The sequence below is a fragment of the Pteronotus mesoamericanus genome, unplaced genomic scaffold, assembly GCF_021234165.1.
Source record: "Pteronotus mesoamericanus isolate MK-2021 breed Mesoamerican mustached bat unplaced genomic scaffold, CSHL_Meso_final contig_68, whole genome shotgun sequence".
In the NCBI taxonomy this organism is placed as follows: domain Eukaryota; kingdom Metazoa; phylum Chordata; class Mammalia; order Chiroptera; family Mormoopidae; genus Pteronotus; species Pteronotus mesoamericanus.
This window is the reverse complement of record NW_026555234.1, coordinates 13,649,627-13,674,802: the sequence shown is the minus strand read 5'-3', so window position 1 is coordinate 13,674,802 and position 25,176 is coordinate 13,649,627.

The window sequence follows — 25,176 nt, the reverse complement described above, 5'->3', positions numbered from 1 at the left end:
TGGGAGAATTTTGATGCCTGTCTATGCCACAGATTTTGTTTATCTATTTTTGTAAAGCATATTTAAAGCTAACTCTGTCTTTTTAGGAATCGCTATGGAATTTCTTATTAATTAAGGTTTTTTTGTGTGTGAATTAAATATGTTTTGTTTTCTTAGCAAATTAAAATACTTGGAAAATTGAACTTTTGTATTACTAATATGTATCGCAGAAGCTGATAAATGTGAGATTAATGGCCAAAAAGAAACATTTCAGATGGATAATTTAGATTTTTATCATTTATTAATCATGGAAAGTAAACCTGCTGTATAAGTAATTTTAGTTTTATCAAGAAGATAAATTGTTCTGGCTAATGAATGTATAGATATTCTATGCCAAAGGCATTTGGAGTAATCTGTTAATCATTTAACTGTGTCAGGGCATATGCTATGTCTTCATAAAGCAATTAAAACGCATAACTTTCTCCGCTGAAATGTGTGTTGGCCTTCACCGCCTAAAGCAAATTAAAATGGCATTTGTCTTAGACTAGGTTTCAGTGGCACAGTATCTAAAGGCAAAAAACATGGGAGGCTGTAGATGTCACAGCAAAGAAAGACCCGTTCAGTCTCTCACTCTCAGGGTAAGGTTACAAATCACTCCCTGAGTGGAGCTGTACTAATGAGGAAGGACTTTCCGACTCCCAAGTACCTATCACAGCGGATGGGTTCTTGGCGGAAAATCCCAGGGGACCTTTTCCCCTCCCGGTGCCTGGGGATTTACATCTGTAGCTCCCATTAGCACTAATGGGTGCTCCCTGCATACAAACTGTCCTCTCACTGATGGAAGAACAGACCCCTGAATAAAATTCTTGCTCCATTCTTCTTGCTGTTTGGAGACAGACAAAGGGCTGCATTAACAGGGCTTTGATAGTGTTGTGTTACCATTATGCTAATAGAGATTTGTATCAGCTCTTTTTTTAGGGGGTCATAATTCTACTTTTAAAACTCTCTTTTGGCTGAAACAAATTTTTAAATATTAATATTCTTTCTTTTCTTGCTTTTTCCCCTTTTTTTGCAAATGAGCAATCACCACCACCACCCCCTGAAAAAATAAATGGCTATTTTACTCACTGAGCAATTATAGAAGGTGATTTTCACTCCACTTGTTTTCCAGACTTGCCCCAAGCTCAGGGCTCAGCTTCAGCCCTTCCTCCCTGTGTTTTCTGTCAGTAATGAGTCTCAGAAGCTCAGCATAAAGCTGTGGTGGCCACCTGTGGAGACCAAAGGCAAAGAGAGGTGAAGTAGTAGCTGGAGATTTTGTGGAAACTGGAGGCTGAAGCCTACCTGCATTGGAAATCAGATTTCTGATTCCAGAATTGGTGGGAACCCAACAGGCAGGTTTTCCCCTGAGCTTATGGGTGGGGATGGAGGGTACTGACTTCTATCTGGGCTTCCATTGTCTTGCAGAAGGCACTGTACACTGTGGTTTCACAGTAATGTGTGATCAACTAAGCAAAGTACAAATGGACAGGTAAGATTGCCATTGGCTTTTGTCCTTTTCTGTTACTGGGCTCCTAACCTCCTCAAGTCTCAGTTTCCTCACCTGTAACCTAGAGAAGGCAATTTGCTCAAATACTATATTCCTAAGGAGCCAGGGAGTTATTTTACATGAAATCTTTAGCTCAAGGTCTAACCTAGCATAAGCACTTCAGACTCTCCAATCCAGTAAGCCCTTTCTCCTGCCCTGGGGTGGAGGGAGGACAACAGTGTTCCCCCATGGAAACAAGACAACTAGGGAATAAATGTTCCTCCTAAACAGATTGCAAGGTGTTCCATGAACCCATTCTTTAAAGGGTTTGATGCATAAATTTCTTAATTACCTGCTAGGACAAAATCTCTTCAGAAGACATCATAAAGATGTCTTCAAAATCTTTATGTTATAGAATGATGATCTTTATTTTTCCTTATTTTTAGAACCCTGGCATCCACTAACTGTGGGGTTGTATGTGAGCCCCACAGGGGCAGTTGTGAAAGGAAATAGGCAGAGTCATTTTATTGTTAGCAAGACGTACATGTTGGCACTTGAAAAAAAATCCAGAAAGAGCAGTGTTTTATGTAGGTGAAATCTGGGGAAAAAAGGAAGGCTCAGGGGTCATTCATAAATGAATGAATGGGGGTTGTTACAAAAGTACACGGGACAGTGGAGGGTCATGTGGGAGATGACAGCTGCCTCGTGTGTATGCGTATGTGCATCTCGGGCAGGCTTCTCATCCCATGTTGGGCAGAGACTTATTCCATGCCATCTTCTGGCAACCCTGGCTGTTGCCCTCTGCTCCCTGACAACTCTCACTCGATCCGATTGTCCTGACTGGCCAACCTGGGGCAACTGTGACACCCTGGCTCATGTCAGGGGAACTGAGGGGAGGAGTGAGTCCCATTCCCTCCTCTCCTTGCCTCTTCCCCCCTGGCCCCAGGCAATGGAACTGTTGTAATGAGCAATGGACTTATTGCTCCGGTGCCCTAGGCTGCAGCTGGGCCCCGGTCCCCCACTTCTCCACCAAGTCTCTAAAGACTTTCTGGACATGACAAGGGTGAATGGTCACTGTCTTGCTATAGGGCCAGGGCATCACACTGTAACAATGTCCTCCCTTTCTCTCTTGTTACCGTTGAATTATCTTCTCAAATTCTTTTTCCTTATTGGAGGTCTCTTCTAAGTTTTTGTCCTAAAATAGAATCAGCTGCTTTTCTGGTCACAGGGTCTGTGCACAGCAGTCTTTGCTCCTTTTGGTGCCTGGGGGACTAGGAAGCCTCTCCTGGGAGGGAAGGAGGGCGGGGGAGGTGCTGCTTGGGCAGCTCAGATATGGGCATCTGGCCAACTCCGGAAGGCTGGCCCGCTCCTGAGTCTCAAACACAGATTCCCTGCTGAGTAGCATGTTGATGCCAGCAGACTGCCAGGTGGGCCCCCTGATGTTTGTAATACACAGATCCATATCAGCGTTATGAAGCTCCATATTAATATGATGCTAAATAGGGATTCCGACACTGGCAAGAGGGGGATGGGGAAGCATTGAAGGAGGCCACCAGTAGAAACGAAAACCCCGGGACCAGAAAACAGCACACTTGCAGGTGACTGTCAAGATGCATTAGTGGGAGGGGAAACTCCAGCGGCATCTGCCTGCATTATCCCTGGTTCCAGCCCAGTGCCCCCACTCTCCTCTTTCTCATTGAATTTGATGCTTTATGGAAGCTGCAACGTCATAAAAATAACACTCTGCTGCATCCTTCACCCCGGGATCTCAAAGCCCTCTACGGACATTAATATTTATCGCTAGGAACCTGGGATGTCGGTTGAGAAATATTATCCCAATTTTACAGATGAGGAACTTGAGATTGGGTGGTTAAGTGACTTGGCAGAAGTCACTCCCTGCCTACTCAGTGGTGGGGCCATGCCCTGGGCCAGATCCCAGAAAAGTATTCTGAGCCCTTGGCAGAATGGGAGAATGTCCTTTGTTTAAACAGAAGAAAACAGAGTGTGCCCTGCGTAGACTGGAGGAAGGCAGGACACGCGATCTCATCGCCTCTCTCTGACTTTGATTCCCCTCTCGTCAGGCTTCAGGGAGTCGACTCATGGCCTGTTTAGTTGTTCACTTCTCTGCCAGCCTTGCCAATTAAATCTGCCAGGTCAGAATCGTGGCTATAGTGTGGTTGACAGTTTCAGGTACAGAACTTTCAGGAAGCATAAAGGGGCCTGCTTGGGAGAAGGACATCTATAATGGTTAAGAAGAAGGGGGACCTATCACTGAAAGGCAAAAAAATAAAAATAAATAAAAAAATAAAAAAATACTCTCAGTCTAGAAAGACGGAGGCTGAGAGGAGAAGATCATCCAAATCAAAGGTGATATTTTTGAGGGTTTTAGAGAGGTTGGACCATTAGGTATAAGGTCCAGAATTCTAGAACAATGGGCATATTTTCTCTTTTTCCCCTTGACATTGTTCACAAGGATTAAAAGGTAGTTTTTCCTTTTTCTGTGTAAATATGAGCATTTCTGTGTCTGGAAAAATACACAGATTTAAAAAAAAATGGTGTAAAGGCCTTTATAGATGAGTCATCTATTTTGAAGGCACCTACCTGACTATTTGGGTTGATACCAGGAGTCAATGCAGTGGTTCTAGTTTCTAGCACTTTGTGTCTGGCTACAGAAGAAAACTGACACAGTGGGTGTGGTTGGTGCCTTACTGAACATTTGCTCACCATTTGTGAAGCTCTGGCGGTGGGCTGTGTGGCACCAAGGATACAGAGCTGCGTGCAGTGGAGTTTCTGCCCTGCCGTTGGTGGCCCCCAGGCTAGCTGGGGGAGACAGACATGCAAATGAATAATTATGGAGTTGCGAGATGAGCTGCTGTGGAGACTGTTACACTGTGCTATGAAGCAGAGAGGAAGAGGGGATCTGTGTCAGGGAGATTCTACTTGCGGATTGTATTCTTTCCAAACTGGCCTTGAGGAGGCTGGCAATTGGATGGGGACAACCCGGTTCATTTCATGGGTAAACGAAAGCTGTTATGAAACCCTTGATTGAGTTGAATATTCATCATGTCTTATGGAATTTCAGGATGCATCAAGAGTCAAGAATCTGCTTCAGGTACAACAATGGTGCGCTTGTGGCCTCTAGCATATTCTGAGTACCATTAAGGGAAAGACATCAATGTGACACACCTTTAGGGCCAAGCCATTCTATTTCCTTGCTTCTCAGGTTTTTATCGGTAATGTCAGAATGATATCCTAGGGTCCGTTTATTGCTTAGAACATAAGTAGGTAGTAGGATGTGCTGTGTGGCATGGTGTACTTGGTTGGGCCCTGGGTCCTTTTTGCGAGAGCCTTGACCACACCTGCTGTAGCCAGGATCATTTCATCCTAGGAGGTTCCTTAAGATTATACAGATGGCCAGGTGAAATAAACCGCACTAAAATAACAATGGAAACTCTGCTCCCCGCCCCAAACTCTGTGAAAGGCAAGGACTGGTCATCTGGCTGGGCCAAGGGAAGGTGGCTGAGGACTCTACAACCCACATCCCATGCTGGGGAGACCTAACTCGCCTCCTTTCTCTTGGTTTCTACTTCAACTCTAAGCCTGTCCTAGATGTTATTTGTGGTCATCAATAGAGAGCACCAGTTCTAAGGGAAGGGCCACAGAGATCAGGATGCCTCGGAGCCTGGATCCAAAGGGACCACACAAGCTGACTTAGCAGCTTGAAGATTCTTCCTTCATTACACCCTCCCGTAGTACCATGGCTTGATATGTGATCTTTCTTCTATTCCTCTCTGAAGGAGAAGCAAATGCATTGGTTGTGTTGAGAACAGTCCTTGGTACTGGAGGGGATAGAGGCTCTTTCTCCTTCTCTGATGGTTGGTGTGAGCCCCAAGGAAGTAGAAATGGGATGATTATAGCCATAAATTTTATGCAGTTTCAAAGATACTTGCCCAGCGTTCCTTTTGGCCAAACTTGCCTGGTTGAGTGTGTGCAGCAAAGCCTCTCCAAGTTGCCTGCATGAATGGAATCAGGCTGTCAGGCTGAACCTGGATCCCAGCCAGGGTGGCTGCTCTTCAGCATGGTCAACTCAACTGCCTTCACCCATTTAAGGCTGGAACAGTGAAGACGGGGTCAGTTTTCAGAAACAGTTAATCATTCCTGTGTTTGCATGGTGGGTAAGAGTGTGGATTCTAGAAGGAGGGGGGCTCTGGGTGGAATCCCGGGTGATGTTTAGCACACCCTGTAACCCTTTGGTCCTCTTTTTCTTTATTTTTTAGAACAAAGAGAAGTATGCCATGAGGATTATAATGAGATTTTCAAAGATTAAAGTAGTAACAAATGTAGACGACGTAGCCCCTTACCCGGTATGTGATGGTGGGTGCTTCCCTCATCTGTAAAATGGGGTTAAATAGGATATAGACTTCACAGCATTTTTGTTAGGATTAAATGGGTTAATTCATATAAAACACTGGTGTGTAGTGCCTGGCATATAGTGAACACTCAATAAATGTTATTTTTACTAATTTTTACTAATTGCTATTATTTTTATACATTTATGTTAAGAATTCTAAGAAAGGCCTTAGGGAACACTGCCCCTCCCCTCATACGGGGGCCAAAAGGGAGATTTGCTTTGAAATGTTCTAGTGGCCAGAACACTGTTCACAACTGATAACCTGAAAGAATTTCCATAAAATTTCTTTTTTAAAAATAACATCTTTCCCCAAACTTAGAAAGGTTTAAATATTAAAATGTACTTTTTTATAGTTGATTTTTTTTGTTTTGTTTTTGTTCCACAAAAGTACTTTTAAAAATAACACAACCTAGTATTAGACAAATGTTTATCTGATTATATAAGCACATCAACCAAGAGAACATAATAAGGTAGAGTTACTAGAAGTTCTAAATATGAAAAACAGGCATATTAAAATGAATGAAAAATTATAGGTATTACTGCAGTAAGCTGCTTGTAATATTCTTTAACGGCGTATATTCCCTGAAATTGTGCTCTGTAGTGATTTGCTTGCAAAATGAAAGAAAGCTGGTTTCCAAGGTTTGCTTGTATAACCAGCAAATACTCCCAACCTTTGTGTTTGTTTATTGTAACCTTTTTTGTTTGTTTGCTTTTTAACTTTCTGGCTTTAGTCAGATGAAGTTCGGTCTTTCTCAATGTGGATCTTCAGAACTTAAAGCCACACGCTGCTGGCATGAGCTCAAGTGTCTGGGAAGAATAGGTTTGTGATGAACCTTTCTGGAAGACAGATGCTGCGTGTTCCCAGGGGGCCGGGAGCCTGAGGCAGAGTCTAAGGTGTGCTGTGTATGGAATAGGTGGAGGTACAGAGAGACAGCCCGCATTCACTACCTGCAGAGCAGGGCCGTGAGAGATGGGGACCCAAGTGACTTTGGGGAAGCTGCGACTTTGCAGGAAACGATCATTTTAGGCCACATTGCCCTCGATTTTGATGTCTTCTGGGAATAACAGTGAAAAAAGGGGTCGTTATTACAGGGGTTAAAGAAAGCTGAGGACCCCACAGGGGAGGATGGGAGGAAGGTCCTCTGCAGGGTACCGAATCCTGGGGGTGAGTGCAGCCGGGAAGCTGGTGACGTTTTTCTGGTGTTGTGCATTGGAGGCTGTCTCGAAAGTGCTCTTACACTTTTCAGGGAAGTGACCCCTGTCAAGAGTGTGTGACAGCCACAGCTGTGCCGAGGATGGGGGACTGGGGAGTGATAAGCATAGGGGCAGAGTCACACACAGCTGGCACTTTGGAGGAGGAAAAACGACCATGGCTGTTCCTTTTCTCTCTCCCACACGAAAGAACACCTCACGAGAGACTCAGGGTGCTTGTCAGAAAGATGAATTGCTAAGTATGAAGCTTCAGAACTGCTGGCTGTTGAGAGTAACATTCGAAAGCAACGCATTCGGGCTTGTCACGGACCGTGCATTCCGAGGTACACCTGGGCGAGCCTTGAACCTCCAACATTAAAATTCCCACCAAAATAAATGATACTTAGGGCAGATTTGCATCGATACATGGGATAAATTCTGAGGAAGGTCCTGGAATCCATGAGCGTGGTGAGCCAGCTGCCTTGCCCTCTTGAAAAAGATCAGGATATTATTGCATTAAAAAGCACACTTGTATTTTTGGCTCCCGGTAACTCCTTATGCATTTTGTTCAGACACCCTGCTTTTCCTTGGATAGCCAGAGTATTGGCATGTTCTCTTTGGTTAAAGTGGTGGGGCTTGTTTGAAATAAACATAAAACAAGAATTAGGGAAGAGATCTTTTGATGGTGTCATATTGGCAAAACACAGTAAAAAAAAAACACTTCTGACACCACTCGACTCCCAACACCGCCCTCCCCCCAGTTATTTTTTTCCTTCTCTCTAGTCATCTGTATTCTAGAAACCTATTGTCCTTAGCGCACACTCTCATCTGCATTTTTATTTGCCTCTCCACAGCCATACTTTTCACAAGTGGCCCTGAACTCATCCCTTTCCTTTTCCCAATTTATTGTTTATCTCATAAACAGGAGGAGGGGGTAGTAAAATCAATGTCTTCCTGGGGAGGTGGTGGGAAGCGGGCTCCTGGTTCGAGCTCGTGTGTGAGGGTGCGTGCAGGCAGCAGAAGTCAATTAGCTTGCAGATTTCAGGAGAGCCTGTCATCAGCGTCCTCTGCCAGGGATCATGCAGAGTGCCAATTACAATTGATTTCTCAATAAAATTGTGTTCAACCTTCCCCAACATGATCTGAGATAGAAATGCTAGAGAACTGTAGAGAACTGTCTCATGTTAAAAATTTTATTCTTTTCAGTCAATTTTGTTCTTGGAGGTTTATTATTGTTATTAGCCTTGGACCGTGAGATGCGCTCAACTCATTGACCCCCCTAGACTTCATGAAACAGGCAGAAGTCAGCTGAGGAAGTATGGAAGCGATGTGCCAATCTCTGGACCATCCCTCGAGGGCAGGGCTCCTCATTGGCTGCCACAGGAAGATGCCACTGGATCCTGAGATCCAAAAGTACAGGAGCTGGTTCTCTGTGTTTTTGAATCACATACCCTGAGCCCAATGGCTCTTTACTGCACATTGCTTCCCTTCTCACTGATCAATCAGTCTCTCTCTCAGTCTCTCCCTCTCCTGTATGTACACACTCAAGCACATACATGCACGCCCCTCCCCACTAGCTCCCAGAGCCCATTGCTTTGGGAACCACCAACCAACCCACCTAATTAAGACACGTTTTTCCAATTGCTGGAGAAATTCCCCAAATGCTTCACCTTGCCGCCATCATGCTGGGCCTGCTCAATTCGCTACCTGTATTCTGCTTACATGGAGGCTCGTCTTGTGCAGAGGAAGTCTGTCCCTTTGTGTTGCATTGCATTCTGAGATTTAAAGGATGTATCTTACTCTCAGGAAGCCAACCTCTTCTAAGGAGGGGAGATGTACATGCCCTGTGATAATATCATGTGACTACCTGCACTACCTTTCCGCCGCCTTTACCAGCAGTTCAACATTCAGTGAACAATTGCAGTGGGCCAGTGCTGTGCTGACTATTTTTTCTTTTTTCATTTCAAGCATTTTGAGGTATGTCTCTGCTCCTCCAAGTTGGCTGTTCCCATGGCTTTTCAAAAAAAAAAAATCTGTCTTAACCATTTTTAAGTGTATTTTAAGTGTATTAAGTACAGGGTCTGGCATAAATAACACCCTTTTTTTATTAAAAAATCTTTTATTACAAAATCATAAGCATGTAATTCTATAATATAACAATATCACACTCAAGCACACCATATGACATTTTAGGTGAAATGTTCAAATTAAAACTATAAATTATTGCACCCATATTATTACCCTACCAAGCATACTCAAGCAGGTCTTACTTCTGCCGGACCCTGTATATTCACATTGTTGTGCAAACATTACCACCATCCATCTCCAGAACTCTTAAGTCTTGCAAAACTGAAACTCTGTAATTATTAAATAATAATTTCCCATTTTCCTCTTTCTCCAACCTCTGGCAACCATCATTCTACTTTCTGTCTTTATGAAATTCGACTCCTCTAGGTATTTTGTGTAACTGAAATCACACAGTGGTCATATTTTTGTGATTGGCTTATCTCACATAATATAATGACTTCATTTCATTTATGTTGTAGCATGTGTCAGATTTTCTTCCTTTTTAAGGCCAGGTAATAGTCCATTGCAAGCGTACCACTTTTGCTAACCCATACATCCACTGATGGACACTTGAGTTGCTCCTACTTCTTGGCTGTTGTTATGTGGCTATGAACAGAGGTATAAAATATCTCTTTGAGGTCCTGCTTTCAATTCTTTTGGGGGAAGTATAAATGTCATACGGTAATTTTGTTTTTAATTTTTTGAGGCACCGCTATACTGTGTGTCACAGTGGCACCATTTTACTTTCCCAACAGCAAAGCCCAAGTGTTCCGGTTCCTCCCGTTCTGGTCAACACTTGGTATTCTGCTTTTCCTATGTTAGCCATTCTAATGGGTGCAAGAACGAAGTACATTATGTGTTCCCCCAATCATCCTATGTAGTAGGTAAGATGACTTTTCTCATTTGCAGGATCAGACTATTGAGGCTTGGGATGTCAAATAAATTGCTCAAGGCCACACACCTGTTTACGGTCAAATCTAGCTGGCTCTAGAGCCATTCTAGGAAAAATTAGGTCCGTGTTCTATAAGGTCCCCTGTGCTGGCTCTGTTGGCAACATATCAACACAGAATTGGGGGCTTTTCTTTTTCCATTTAATGGCTAAAATTGCTGTATACCTTGTCAGGGAAACAGAGCTCTGCACATTGCATATGAGCACAAAGAAGACATTATTCCTTTATTATTATAAGAAAAGCAAAGGAAAAATAAGCTAAACAACAAGTGGGCAATGTATTCTTTATGCCATAATAACTTTCCTAATTGGACAAGTAAGAACCAAATTAGTGACTCTTCCTAGGGTTGGAAGGAGAATGGCTTTTCTGTCAGCCCGAGCAGAACATACTTTATAAAGAGGAATTGGTAGCCCAGAGAGTATTATTTTAGACCCAAGGTAAAAGGCACATACATGTAAATGTATGCGATTCATTGCCACCCATGAAACTTTTGCTTAGCAATCCTATAGCTGGTACCTAAATCTGCTAGTTCCTAGCTAAGTAGATTAGGAAAAGGTACTCATTTCTTTGAACCTTAGTTTTCTCATCTGTAAAATGGGAATAAAAATATCTAGTTCATAACATCTATCTTCTTCTTCCTAATGAAAGAGTGAGAACAAACTAAATCTCTTATGTACATTAGAGAGTCAAGTTCAGTACCTACCACAGCTTCCTTTGGTTCAGCATATCAAGGGATATTCCCTGTTTGAAACTGATGACTTTGTCACTAGTGAGCCCTGGGAATAGAATGTCTTAGCTGAAATAGGATCTGGTGCCAGGCACCAGTGGGGAAGCAAGGGGCGTAGCAAAGACGCCCCCTGTGGAGCTGGATGAAAACCTGGAGACTAGAGCCAGTGAACTGGACCAGTCTTGGATTTAACATTCACTTAGGGCTGTTGTTAGGGCATACCATGAAGCTCTACCAGCTAAAGGTTCCTAATCTGCAAAATGAGGAGCTTTCTTTTCCTACTAAGTCAATCTAGTTGTCTTAATCTTTCTGTAAATTTGTTGTAATTCTGTCTTTTTTTAATCATCTTTTGCCTCTTTTTCTGAATTTAGTGCTCCAGAAAAGTGATTTCTTATATATGAAGTACTCAGCACTTTTCTTGGCACTTAGTAGCTGTTCAATAAAAATTCCCACCCCCCTTTTTTCTCTTTTCCTTCTTTCTTTCTTACCATCTCTCCCACTTATATTGTGGAAATTAGCAATATTCTCAACTAAGGCTTATGGTCCCACTTTCCTGATATACATTCATTTTATTTTTCTCCACTACCCAGACCTAATTTATAGCAACCTCCTGGATGAAGATGTCTAGTCACATACTCATATACATCATGAGATGGGTCTCTCCAGACATTCTTTTCCCAAAGAACGTGGATGGGTCTCTCCTGAAAAAGAACTGAGCTCTTGTAATCAGAGCCTGTATTTTGGAACCCCACAGACATGGGCTGGAATCCAAGCTCATCTTCCTTGTAGCCGTGCGAGTGAGGTGTGTTTAGAGAAATATTACTAGTCTCAGGCTCTTGAGTTTTTCTTGTTTTAAATTTTTGCTCTGCCACTTAATAGCTGCATGATCCTGGGCAATAATTAACCTGCCTGTTGTGCTTCAACTTCCTCATCTGAGAAAAGGGATAGTAATAGAACTTAATTCATGAGGTTGTGAAGATTAAACATGATCACACATATAACTCAATTAGAACAATGCCTGGAGCAATTTAGTAATATGTGGCTATTATTATTACTACTGTTACTACCACATCAATACTATTACTTCTATAGTTACTGCTGCATGGGGTCATCTGCCTGCTTAAAAACATTACTCTTTCACAACAGATGGATTTAGATATCTCAGGAAATATACCGTAAAGCACAATTGCTAGGCGTTATGTACTGCCTTTGAGTTCTAAAGGGGATTACATTTCTTTATTTAAGTAGGATTTTTCATACTATTAATAAAGTATGTTAATAGTTACTCTTTTGCCAGTTGAGTGAGATTATGTTTTTATCATGAGAGTTAAATATGTATGTAAAATGTAAATTATGTAAAATTTTTACTCAATTGAAAAGATCTCTTCAAACGCCCACCACACTACAGTGTAACTTTTTCCTGAGTGCAAATATGATTAGTGACAAGGAGAAGAACGTTGTATTTAAAAACACTAAATAGACATATGCAGAACATAAAGCTGAAAAATCAAGTGGAATCAACTCCTCCAAAAAAGTCCTTTTGCAGTATTAGGCTATTATCTCTGGTGGGTAACTTCCTCTAACAAACCTGTGTTCTCAGTGCCCAGGTAGTGGTTGACTGGTTTGTTTGTTTTTAAAGAGGATATTAACAGGGAATGTGTTTCACTTCTTCCAGAGACCACCTATCCTCAGTAGCAAATAATACTGTGCATATAAAAATGAGCATTTCTTCCCCCCTCAGGCAATCTCTTCTTAGAATCACACTCAGATTCTTACAATTCCAATACCTCAAACAGCTGGTACTATCCTCTAATCCTCTCTCCATTAGATAATTCAACACTACTTTGAGTACCTGATGACCCAAATCTCCTTAATCCAGTGCAGCCATAAGGCTAGACCAGTGCCTGGTGCATATTTTTCTAATTTACTCCACACATTTTCTTGTTCCCTTCATGTCTTCATGGTCTTCTGATGATTGAAGCAGGTTACACCCAGAAGTTTGTTGGCTGAGGATGGTGGGAACAGAGGGTTGAAAGACCCGGGCAAAGTTTTCTTTTTCCTGCCTTGGTACTGAGCACAGTATGATAACATTCTAAATAATGGGCTGTGGCTTATTGAGCAGTTTACTGTGCCCCAGTCAAATGCTGAGAATTCAAGCACATTATCTCGTTTAATACTCACAAATAACTGCAGGCTTTCTTTCCAAGTTACAAATGAGGAAACTGAGACACAGAAGAAGCAAAGCATCTTGCACTCTGTCACTCAGTTAATGGCAAAAGTAGCTGACATTCAAACTTAGATCTGTCTAACTTTGATACTTTATTCTTATTCACTATAAGTGTAGTGTTTGGATGGATGGACCCATCTAAAATGACATTTTTAATGGTCTCAGAGATTTAGAATTTATAAACCATGTCTTACTTTTTATTTTCCTTGTTGCCCCTTATCTTTTATCTTTTATTTAGGCATTGCGGTGGTAGTCTTCAAAGCCAGTGCCTAGTCTTTTAGGTATATGACTTTTCGCAAATATTCTATTTCCTCTTCTATTTTGCCCTTTTTCACATATGCTTTCTGTCCAGTGCATGACACCAGACTAATTCCCTAGATTATTTGCGTAACCATTAGAGTCCTCTATTTGTCTTATATTCTGAAGAAGAGTTAGAAAACCTCATATTACCTGGTTAGAGGTATTGGTTGGGCCTTTACCAGAGAATTTAGAGAGTGAGAAATTCTACTGGACTTGAAAAATAAAATCTGACTGCATGACAGAAGAGTTTCTTTGGAATTACTTTTAGAAATTGAATGTTTATTTACTACATTATTTAAAATAGCTCAGAGAGTTTTGAAGAGAATATGGAGAAAGGGAAGAGCAATTAGTATGTTTGGCTACAAAAGAGGAAAATAAAAAAAATTAAAGAACACAGAAAATGTAAACTATTTTCAGGAAAAATTCTATGGGATCTGATTCTACTTGGAAGGCTTTTCCATTTCCCTAAACTCAGGTTTTCTAAAAGACTTCATTCATTCATCCATTCATCCTTTTATTCATTGTAAGAACATCTCAATGCCTATTATATACCAACTATCTTGTCAAGCTCAAACTGACAGTTTTTTCTGACTTACATTTTTTTCAACAACGGCAATAACAGTCATCAGTTTTAGAGCCTCAGATGATTATTTATACCCTTAATAAAGTCCAGTATTCAAGTCTTGCCCATTATTTTTTCTGTGATGTCCATGTTCTTCATTTAATTCATTATTATCCCTCCCCTAGCGTATTATTATCCCTCCCCTAGGGTATTATTATTTTCTTCTATTCAGTGTCAAGGTCTCCAGTTTTCAGTTCATTATGCACATCGCTACTAAGAATAGTTGTCCCAAGCTGACATGCTCATCAAGCTTCTGCCCAGCTCAAAAGCCTCAGCACCTTTCCCCTACTCTGGACATTCCAGTGCTCACTTTATAACTTGGCCTCCCAGAGAAGTTCAAGGCTACTCCTTTGGCTCACATGCCCATGTCTTGCCTCCATTGCTCCCTGACTCAGACTTGTGGTTTAAGTCATGCTGTTGTCTTCCCAGCTCCTCTTCTCACTAACAATTAACCAGGCATCTATTGTGTGCCAACTCCCTGCCCGGCACACCTTTTTTTTTTTTTTTTTTTTTAGAAATTAAGAATGCAGATTGCATTCTTAATAAAATTAAAAAAATTATTTTGCACAGATAGAGTCCACAATACCAAAAACAACCACGACCAAAATATTGCTTGTAAGCGATAGGGTTAGAAATTGAAGGAGAACAAGGCCAGACAGCCCGCTGCATGTGAAGAGGGAAGCTAGACTACTAGAAAACTGTAATGTGAGGGAATTAATTAGCAATTACTTGGCCTACCCCTTTAACTAAATTACAGAGAAGAGAAGCTTTGAGAAGTTAAGGTTGAGGAGATTTTTGGTGGGAGAGTCAGAAAGTTATATAAGAGGCTAAATAAAAGAATACTCTAACCACTAAATGTACCAGATAAATCAGAAAAATCATATTATCTATTCCAAGTGTCCTCAAAGAACTAAGAAGGGGGTAGTTCATGAAGAAATCTTCAGAAAAATTATAGAATAAACATTAGAAATCATGGAAATATGTAATTCTCTGCACAGTCAGTCCTTGATTAGGCATACTACTGGAGGAGAATTCCGATAAATCAAATGTGTGGATAATTCTCAAACTATTGGTGTGGTTTTGAAGTGATTCCATGCTTGTCCGCTTCAGAGCAGGAGAATGAATCTCCCAAGCATATTTGCTAATGTTACACTGAAATCTCTGGGTGGACATCAGGTGAAGCTTTTCTGAGACAGTGTCTCAGAAAACCTTGCCGAGGTTGAAGTAGATCCTTTTGGATTTGGGGAAGTGGAGCCAAAGTTACATGTAACTTTTATAAAGCCAAAACTCTCATGGAGCAGTCTTGGCAAGGATCAAAGTCAAAGGAAAATGGTCATTAACATTTGACTTGATTTTTCTTTGTATTCTCTCCAGCACATATAATACCCTTAACTTCTTTCCTTTGTTCCTGTTCTTGTCTTTCGGACAGACACCAACCATCACCTGCAATTCTCATCTCTTTTCCATTTTACCGCAGAATCTCCCCTAAATCTACTGTAGGAAGTTACTGACTTATTCCGCTACCCCCATGCCTGTACCTATTGGGTTTTTTTTTTTTTTGTTTTTACCTTTTTCAGAATAAATCTCATCTTTGGACATTCTCAGGTTCTCTTCTTCATGGAACTCAGGAAAGGAGAACATACCAATACTAGAATGTTTCTTGGGGGTAGATAAGTTAAGGTAAAAGATTTGTGAAAATCAGTGTGTTGTTCATGCAACAAGCATGGAATAGCAGTATAAAATTTTCTTTTTTTCATAAATTTTCTAGGCTCAGGTTGGATTAGACAATATTCACACGGGCACCATGTGAAGTGAGATGCATTTTATCAATATTGGAGAGACTGGTTTGAACCCAGTCTGTACTGGGTTTTTACACCCTGGTTTTTACAGGGTGCTTCAGGAGTCCATTTATAGTTCCATTGCTTATTACACTCATCACGCCTTGTAAATCTTGAATTTTAAAAAATATCGTAGCAGGTCAGAGGACCATTGTGGCCATTGAAGATAACTGGGCAACAATGAGAAAAAACAAATCTAGGTAGAGAACTAAAGTACTGACTACAGAGCTGAGCAAGAGAGAGGGGCCAATAATTATTTCGTCTGCTGTCAGGAAAGGATTCTGATGGAAAGACTGGTCCTGAGATGCCTGAAATAGGGGAGTGTGCATCAGCATATAAGTGTGTTTGTTAGAGCCCCATTTTGCTTTAAAAAAAAGATGAAAAGGAAATACTGCAAGCAAGGATGATGAGAATGATAAATGGATTAGAGGGCATGACTTACTATATGAAGAAAGATTGAAGTATTATAGAAGAGATAGCCTAGAGAAAAAAATAGCAAAGGAAAAAGGAAATTGTTAATACTTCTAAGCACCTGAGAGGTTGTAACATGAGTGACATTCATTTTGGAACTTGAGAACATCAAAGGACATACTTAGTATGGTCTAGAGATATATATTTGCCCATTTACCCACTAAGTTCAATGGCAGTGAACCAGAAAAGGCAGGAAGTGAAGCGTAAAGTCTGAAGAGTTGGAAAGAAAACATTTTAAGTGTTTATGTTACCTTCAAGGAATGATATTATTAACTTTCTGCTCTGTAAGATTAAGAGTGACATTAAGCATGAGAGATTGTACAGCTTCTCTGTGTGTGTTCATGAATAGAATCTCTGGATGGTGTCTGAGCCTTTAAAGTGGCCTGGGATAGGCTTGCCAATTGCTAGATCTTGAGTACTTTCCCTGATGGCTGAGAAGGACTCATTACAAAGCATTTAATGATTTATAATCTAGTGGTTAAGTGCAAGAGTTCTTTGTCTTCTGCCTGGGTTCAAGTCTTGACTCAATTACTCACTAGTTGCACATTCTAACAAAGAGCATAATCTCTCTAAGCCTTAGGTTTTATTATGTGTAAAATGAGACTAGAGAATAATACCATCTGAAAGCGTTCTTGTGAGGATTAAGAAATACATATCTCTTAGCACACTGCAGGGCACATTGTAAACACTTGAAATTGTTAGTTGTTATTTATCCATTTGTTCAAGAAATGTATTCAAGGGTCCACTTTAGAACAGTCTAATCAAGGTGCTGGGGATACAGGAGTGAAGTGATTGAAGGTCCTCTTCAAGGGGCTTCATTTCTAGTGGAAAAGAGAGAGTAAACAAATATGTATATAATATTTCACGTAGTGATAAGTGCGATGAAGAAAAATAAATCAGGCAAAGAGATGGGGCAGTGAAAAATATCACTTGAATGGACTGGAAGTCAAGAGGGGCATGATGAGTTTGAGAAATCATAATAATACACTGAGGCAGAATGACAGTACAGGATGGAAAGGAATAATGAATGAATGAGGAGATGGGAGAAGTAAGTAGGGGTCAGTAAACTAAGAGCCTCAGGTTATGTATTGGTCAGACTAAGCTCAATGCTGTAATGAACAACCATAAAACTCCACAACTTAATACAATATAAATTAATATCTCACTCATGCAGCAAGTAGTTTTCAATATTAATATAGAAATGCATACTTCTTCTACCTTTGACTCTACCATTACCTGGGTCCCACAGTCCTGGAGTGGACCCTTTGCCTCTGGTGGCAGACTGGGCGAGAAGCAGCATTGGGGAGAGCGTGAGAGATTTTTATGGACCAAATTGGAAATGGCACATGCCATTTCCTTTCATGGTCTCTTGTCTAGAAACTCACTCAAGCGGTCATTCCTAACTGCAAAGAAGGCTGGGCGGTGAACTTGAGCTGTATGCCCAGGAGAAGAAGAATGCGTTTTGATAAACTCATGGTCAACAGTGCCTGCCACATATGGCATGCTAAGGACTTTGGATTTTATCCCAAGGGCAATAGATAGTGACTGAGGTCATGTAAGCCAGTGAATGATCACATTTGTAATTTAGAGCAAGGTGTCTGGTAGAAGGAGGATTAACAATGCCAATCTGAGACAGCATGAGGTGTGAGGATGAGGAAGAGGAGGTTGAGAGATGTGGAGAAATTTAAATGGACAGGGTTACAAATTCACGGTTGGAGAGTGGAGAGAACAGGAATTGATATTGAAGGATCAAGAACTTTCAACTGTCATTCACAGAGAGAAGAGAATAAATTTCTGAGGGGAACTGAGGAGTTTGAGGAACACAACACCCCATTTTCTTTTATTCTGATTTTTATATTTTAGCTAGTCTGTTTTCTGAATCAATATTGGGACATCTTTTCTGACCTGAGCCAGTGAAGTTGTGAGGCCAACATATGTATATTGGGATTATTTTGGAATATCCAGGGTGTGATGTTACCCTATGTCTACTGTTCTTTACGGTTCATATGTTTATCCATTCACATTATGTGTTCGTTTGACATTAATTGAAATCTTAATATATGCCAAAAATAATGCTGGACACTGCCAAATAAACCATGACACCTATTGCTCTGTGAATCAACTGAAAAACAAATAATTGAAATACTTGGTAACTGATGCTAAAGAATACAGGTCTTCTGTTTGACCAGGCTATATGATATAGCACCTATGTTGCTAGCTGTACTAGTTTTAGACTATGAGTTCAGAGGATGCCTAATGTGCTTGTTATAGATTGAATTGTGTTTCCCCAAAAGATGTGATAGAGTCTTAACTGCCAGAATCTATGAATAGGACCTTATGTGGAAATAGAGACTTTGTATATTTAATCAAGTTAAGATGAGATCATACTGTATTAGGGTGGGCCCTAATCCAATTACTGGTGTCCTTATAAGAAAAATAAAATTTGGACACAGATGCACAAGGAAGAAGACCATGTGAAAACAGAGGCAGAAATTAGAGTGATTCATTTATAAGCCAAGGAATGCCAGGGATTGCTGACACACATCAGAAGCTAGGAGAGGCAAGAAAGGTGTGTTAGAATTTTCTAGAGAAACAGGAACAATAGGGTGTATCTTTATAAGTTACACATATAGATATAAAATACATCTATAAATAATAAATTATATGTAGAAGTATGTATAAATGAGATTTATTTTAAGGAACTGGCTCTTTTAAGTACGGAGGCTGAGAAATCTCGCAGTTTGCCATCTCCAAGCTGATGATCCAGAAAAACTAGCGGTTTAGTTTCAATCTGAGTACAAAGGCCTGAGGACCAGGAGACCCAGTAGTTTTTCCTATTTCAAGGGCAGGAGAAGACTGACAGCTCCACTCAAGCACAGAGAGCAAATTTGCTTTTCCTCTGTCCTTTTGTGCTATCCAGGCCCTCATCGGATTAGATGAGGCCCATTCACATTTGGAAGGGCAATCTGCTTTACTCAGTCTACTGATTTGAATGCTAATAACATCCAGAAACACTCTCACAGACACACTTAGAAATACCATTTAACCAAATATCTGGATACCTTGTAGTGTTGTTTTTTCATAAAATTACCCATCACAGAATAATTTCTCTCCTTGAGTCTTAAGAGAAGGCATGGCCCTGCTGACACCTTGATTTTGGACTTCCAGCTTCCATAATTTGGACAGAATAAATTTCTCTTGTTTTAATACATCCAGTTGGTGGCACTTTATTGTGGCCTAGGAAACTAATGCAGAATGTGGTATCTAATGGCACCAAACAGAAAGAGGTATTTTGACAGAGAAGAACAGTATATCTTTGTTCAGAATCTTAACTAATCATTAATTTAAGAATACTTTATACTACCAAATTATAAAACTATTTTTATATGTGTTCCCATTCTCATATAACATAATCTCTACTGTAAATAAGAAGAAACTAAGGCTTAGTGAGTTAAGGAACTTGTCCCAGTTTACACAGCTTGTGAATGGTATTGAGGTCCTCTGCTTCCATACTCATTCGTGGAACTAGGGTGAGCCCTTCTCTGCTAGAAATAGGAATTAAGTTTTTGCTGAGTCACCAGGTACCATCCAGGGAAATTAGGAAGCAGTGACCCTGAAGTCTGTGGGTAGTTCCCCCTGAGAACTTCTGTGCTCGGTAGGGCTTACAATACTTGCCTGTGCGGAAAGGCTTACCTCTCTCCCTCCAAGAGCACCTCCTGGGAAGTGCAAAAGATATGCACAAATATGGAGTTTTTCTTGGTTGTCACAAGAGCCATATTCAAGGAGTTTTGCAACTTTTGTCCACTTAAAATGTTTCTTTGAGTGTTGCCCAAGTGGCCTTCTAACTGCTGGAGAGTGAAGTGTTCCTTCAAGTGACCAGTTTTGCCAATTAACTGGGTGCCCTGTGCTCTTGTGGAACTCTATGTCACCATATGTCATGTTGAGACGTACCCAATGCTCTCTTGGCTCAAAGGTTCTGCAAGCTGAATGTGCTTGGTGCCTAAAATGTCTCAGACCAGTTGAATATGTCTCAGCTCAGATTTTCTACTCCAAGCACTTGATTAAAGAAGCAATCTTTTGACAGAACAAAAAAAAACTGTTAAGGCTCGGTGGATAGCTACGAGGTGTGTATTCCTTAGTAAAACAAATACAAAATGGCCCCTCTGATTCTACCTGAGTTTTCTGTGCAGTGACCATGATTTTGACTAATGAGATTGTATTTCCTAATACTCTGCTGTTCTTGCAGGTATCACAGTGGTTCTTTTAAGAGACTCATCACAGTACAACTCAGATTAGAATCTGACCCTCAAGGTCTTTTAAAAGAGAAAGGCTTTGTGAGGAACTGCAGACCCAGATGACAATGTGGCATCTCATTTGCTTTCTGTGTAAGTGAGAGCTCAGGAGAGCTGAAAAGGAGGCGATAGGCCCTATTCAAAGACAGACTCAGTTCCTTTGGTAAAAGCGGCAGGGGTCCTTGTTATACTCACTGCCATCTTGCTCAAAAGAGCTTAGTCTAGGCGTTATGGTTGACGTGTCTTAGAATTCAGTTAGTGATAGTGCAGTGACCCAATTTAACACCCTTTGTTAAGTGAAAGCCAATGTACACATATGGCATTTCCAGGCCAAATTGATCTACATAGATGACATACTCAGATTCTGAAACAGTTGGCTTTCCTTGTCCCAGAATTGAAGTTGTTAAGTTTCTCTCATATGTCTCTATTCCTTCCTAAGTTATTTATACTGTGGTAGGAGAGGTGGGAGGTACAAAATAAATAAAATCACACTCTGTTTTCAAGTTTCTTACCACATAACAACTGGTTTAAGATAAAAGCAATAACCACAACCACCACCACAAAAATCATATCTGTACTTTAAGTGTCTAACATATTGAATACCCCTCATAATTACTTATCATTATCAGCTCTATTTTACAAATAGGCAAAGTGGGTCCAGTAGTTTACAAATAGGTAAAGTACTACCAGATAAACCTCTGGGGTTGGGCTGGAGAGAGGTAGGTAGGGAGGTGTAGAAAAGATGGCATAGTGTATCAAGGATGAGGTAACATTTGAACTGCGTTAGAAAAGTCATTCGGTATTGGTAGAGAGAAGACAGGAGAAAAGGCATGGCGTTGAAGGTACAGGGTACTTCCAAGGAATGGTGATGTAATTCATTTAGAACCCACAGTAACACAGAGCAGAAGAGTAGAAGTTGGTTTGAAGCTGGTGCCAGATTATTGAGGACTCTGCATCCCAGGCTGTAACATTTGAAGAACTTTTTTCAGCAGGACAGGAAGAGCTCTTGAAGGGCTTTGAACAGGATGGGTTGGGGGCGAGGAGTACCATCAGGGCTGTGCTTTTGGGAAGATTAATTTGGCAGCCATGTGTTTAATGGACTCTGGGGTGGAGTCCTTAGATGAGTTGGAAACAAGGAGAGAGCTTTCCTGCGGACTTCTGAATTCAGCTGCATAGTCATTATTCTAAGATTAAACAGAAGTCATCACTCGATTCAGTAGGAGAGGATTGGTGTGGGGAAAAGGTGAAGGGAAATCATCACAGTTTGCTGACTCCAGAAAGGAATCTCTTATGCTACTCTTAGTTTGGGGGCTAAAAAATTAATTTATATGCTCATAGGACATACATGAGTTTATATACAATATATCATGATATTTAAATGAGTTATAAAAAAGTTGGCTTTTAAGTACAGAGTCATTAAGATGATTGACATTAGAAAGAAAACTCCAACTAAGGTTTTGCCTCCCCTCCCCCACCAACATAGTCCTTGGTTGACATTTATATGGTCCAGTGACTATTGCATTGGTTCTTTTGTTTCCCTCTGAACTACACAGAACAACTTATACTGCCGGTAGTTTAAGGAATACAAGTAGCATGTGTTTTCTGAAGTCAAGGATTATGCAGTGCACTTTAAATTTTAATAGCCACTGATAGATATCTTAAGAGATCCAAGCACACTGGAGTGTGGGACTTCAGCTTTCATTTTTTTTTTTTTTTAAATAGAAAAATGCTCATGCTGGACCATGGGGAAGGCGTATAGGCAGAGAGGGTGACTATTTGAAGTGGAATTTATTTTTCATCACAATCCATGCATGTTTTCTTTTGGGGCAACTTGGTGTATACATTTTTAATAATATGAAGCCACCAGTGTTAACATAAAAACAGCTGAATACATAACAGCTTCCATGGGGATCAGACTTTGGAATGCAGTGTGGGTCTCTTAGATGGTAAAACTTTAAGAAACCTCTTTTAGAGATTTTTAAAGACATTTACTTATCAATAGTCCAGATGGCACTTGAAATGATGAGCAAAAATTTACAAGTGGGTAAAATATTGGTTAATGGAAAAACATTAAAAGGGTATATGTGACAAATACATAACATGAAAAATGAGGACAGAAGTAAAATTAAAGATGTAACATAGACTAGTATCTTTATGTTTATTTTTTATTTGGAAGGTATTTTTTGGTTTTTGCTTTTTTTTTTTTTTTTTAGGTGTGGGGTGCTTTCTTATGACTTTATACTCTATGATCTGATTACCAAAGTAAGACTCTTTAGAGAGCAACATGGTACCCATATAATTCACTCTTGTAAATAAAAACTATTATTTAATTTTAAGATTTTATTTATTTACTTTTAAAGAGAGGGGAGGGAGAGAGGCAGAGAAACATCCATGTGTGGTTGCTTCTTGTGCGCCCCCTACTGGGGACCTGACCCACAATCCAGGCACGTGCCCTACTGGGAATTGAACTCTCCACCCTTTGGTTAACAAGCTGGCATTCAATCCACTGAGCCACACCAGCCAGGGATAAAAACTATTTTTTAAATCACCTTGCCATAGTAGGTGTTCATACTTTGTGATCAATGAATGTGTCTTGTCAGCTCTTCAAAATGTATCAGGTAGTTCACATGCATGCGACTGTGCATTTTGGCAGAGAGAGGTCTCTACAATTTTTTTTTTTTTTAAGTTTAGACTCTCAAGGGTGTTTGTAACCCTCAGTGGGTGGAGCATCACTGAGTTAATGGAAGGTAGACATATCAATCAGGATTCTGGCACATAACTAATGGCGCTCTCAACTGAGATAAACATTTAATGAAAAGATTATCCAGGCTATGAAAAGAATTAAATTAAATCAACAAGTGATGAATCAGTAGGGCTAGCAGCAGTGAAGGGGCAGAACCATCCCTAGACCCAAAGATGCCAGGGGAAGGAGTTTGTTGTAGAAGCCAGACAGCTGTAGCTATAGCTGGTAGATGAGGTGCAGCCTTTGAGGGAAGAATGTAGTCCCGTTCAACCTGTGCCTGGCTGGGAGGGAGCTGGAGGGAAAATACACACCTCATTTTCCTCCTGGCCTTAGATCTGTTGTTAGTGGCTCCCAGTATCTCAATCTAGCCAGAAGTGGCAGACAAGGAAGCCCATGGACACAGTCTTTAAAGGCTAGTTTTTGGGGGTACAGGTAGTAGAGAAGGATGAGGCATGGATTCGGAGGAGCAAGCAGAATGTTTGGCACAGCAAAACTTAGCTAGTATGCCTCATTATAATCCCAATGTCTATTTTCCCACTGCTAACATGGATGAGAGCTAAATTCTGCCATAATAACTTTCTCAATCTAGAAGTATTTGCAACCAAGACCACACTTGTTAGGTTTTTTTCCAATCTTCTACTTTTTAAGTCTGGTTTCTAATGAATACTGGTCAGTGTTCACGTGAACACTGGAGGGTCAGTGGCTTAAAATTAATTTTTTGTTAAGGCAAGTATCATGGGTTTGGGGAAATATTTAGGATAGGTAGATATCATGTGAGCATACGTATATCACTGGAATTCTAGGGAAGCAAAGAGGACAATAGCCATTTATTCAGTCCTAGAAACAAAACTGTGATTGTACTTATATATTTAACAGAATTTGTACTTTGGTTTTTTTTTTTTGTTTGTTTTCTCAGTAACAGGCTCAGATCTGTAAGCTCCAGTACTGCATTAACTCATTGTATGGAGTTCATTATTGTAATTAGACCACTTTTTAAGATTATTAGTGGACTCACTAATGTACTTTTAAAAAGCTTTATTTGGAGGGAAGTCAATATCCAAAGCCAATAGAACCGATGAGCTTGTGCCACACGCTCTGTTGCTGAAAATCATGTTATCAATTTTCATGTGACTGTTAATCAATTAGAGTGACAGAGAGATGATTTGAAGTCAATTTTCTGTTTATTGCTAAATTAGCAGTTGATCACATGTGCTTATTTTGGGTTTCAAAGAACCTATAGCTTCCTTTATCAAGAGATAGAATGGAGGTCAATGATGGGAATAGTCATTTGTGATTTAAAAATATTTGCATATTAAGACTCAGTGTCTACAGCTGTTGGTTACTGAGCTAACATGACAGATCTGTTCATGTGTTTGAGTTGAGATAGCTAGAGTAGGGAGACTATGATGAAATGTTGTACCAGATTCAACCATACCTAGTCAGCATATAACCCATGGAATGAATCAAGCATTGGATGTTTAGTGGTTGGTTAGCATGTTGTCCTTAAAATGCACAGGGATCCACATTTTCAAATGGAGAAGTATGCTGGAATATGTACTGTCTTCAGGATAGGATGGAAAGATATTCTGGCTATTGTAGAATAGTAACCACACTCTGCTGTGGCCAAATTGTTGGGTAGATACTGAAAGTATCAATGGGATTTAAATAAAATACTATGGAATGATACAATGGCTAACACTGGACATGCTGATGGTAGTGGTGGTGGTGGTGGTGGTGGCGGCAGCTAATTTTTTATTGAGTACACTCCTGTATTCCTAACGCTACGTGAAGTATTTTAGAAAACACGTTCTGTCAGCAACTCTAGGAGTTGCT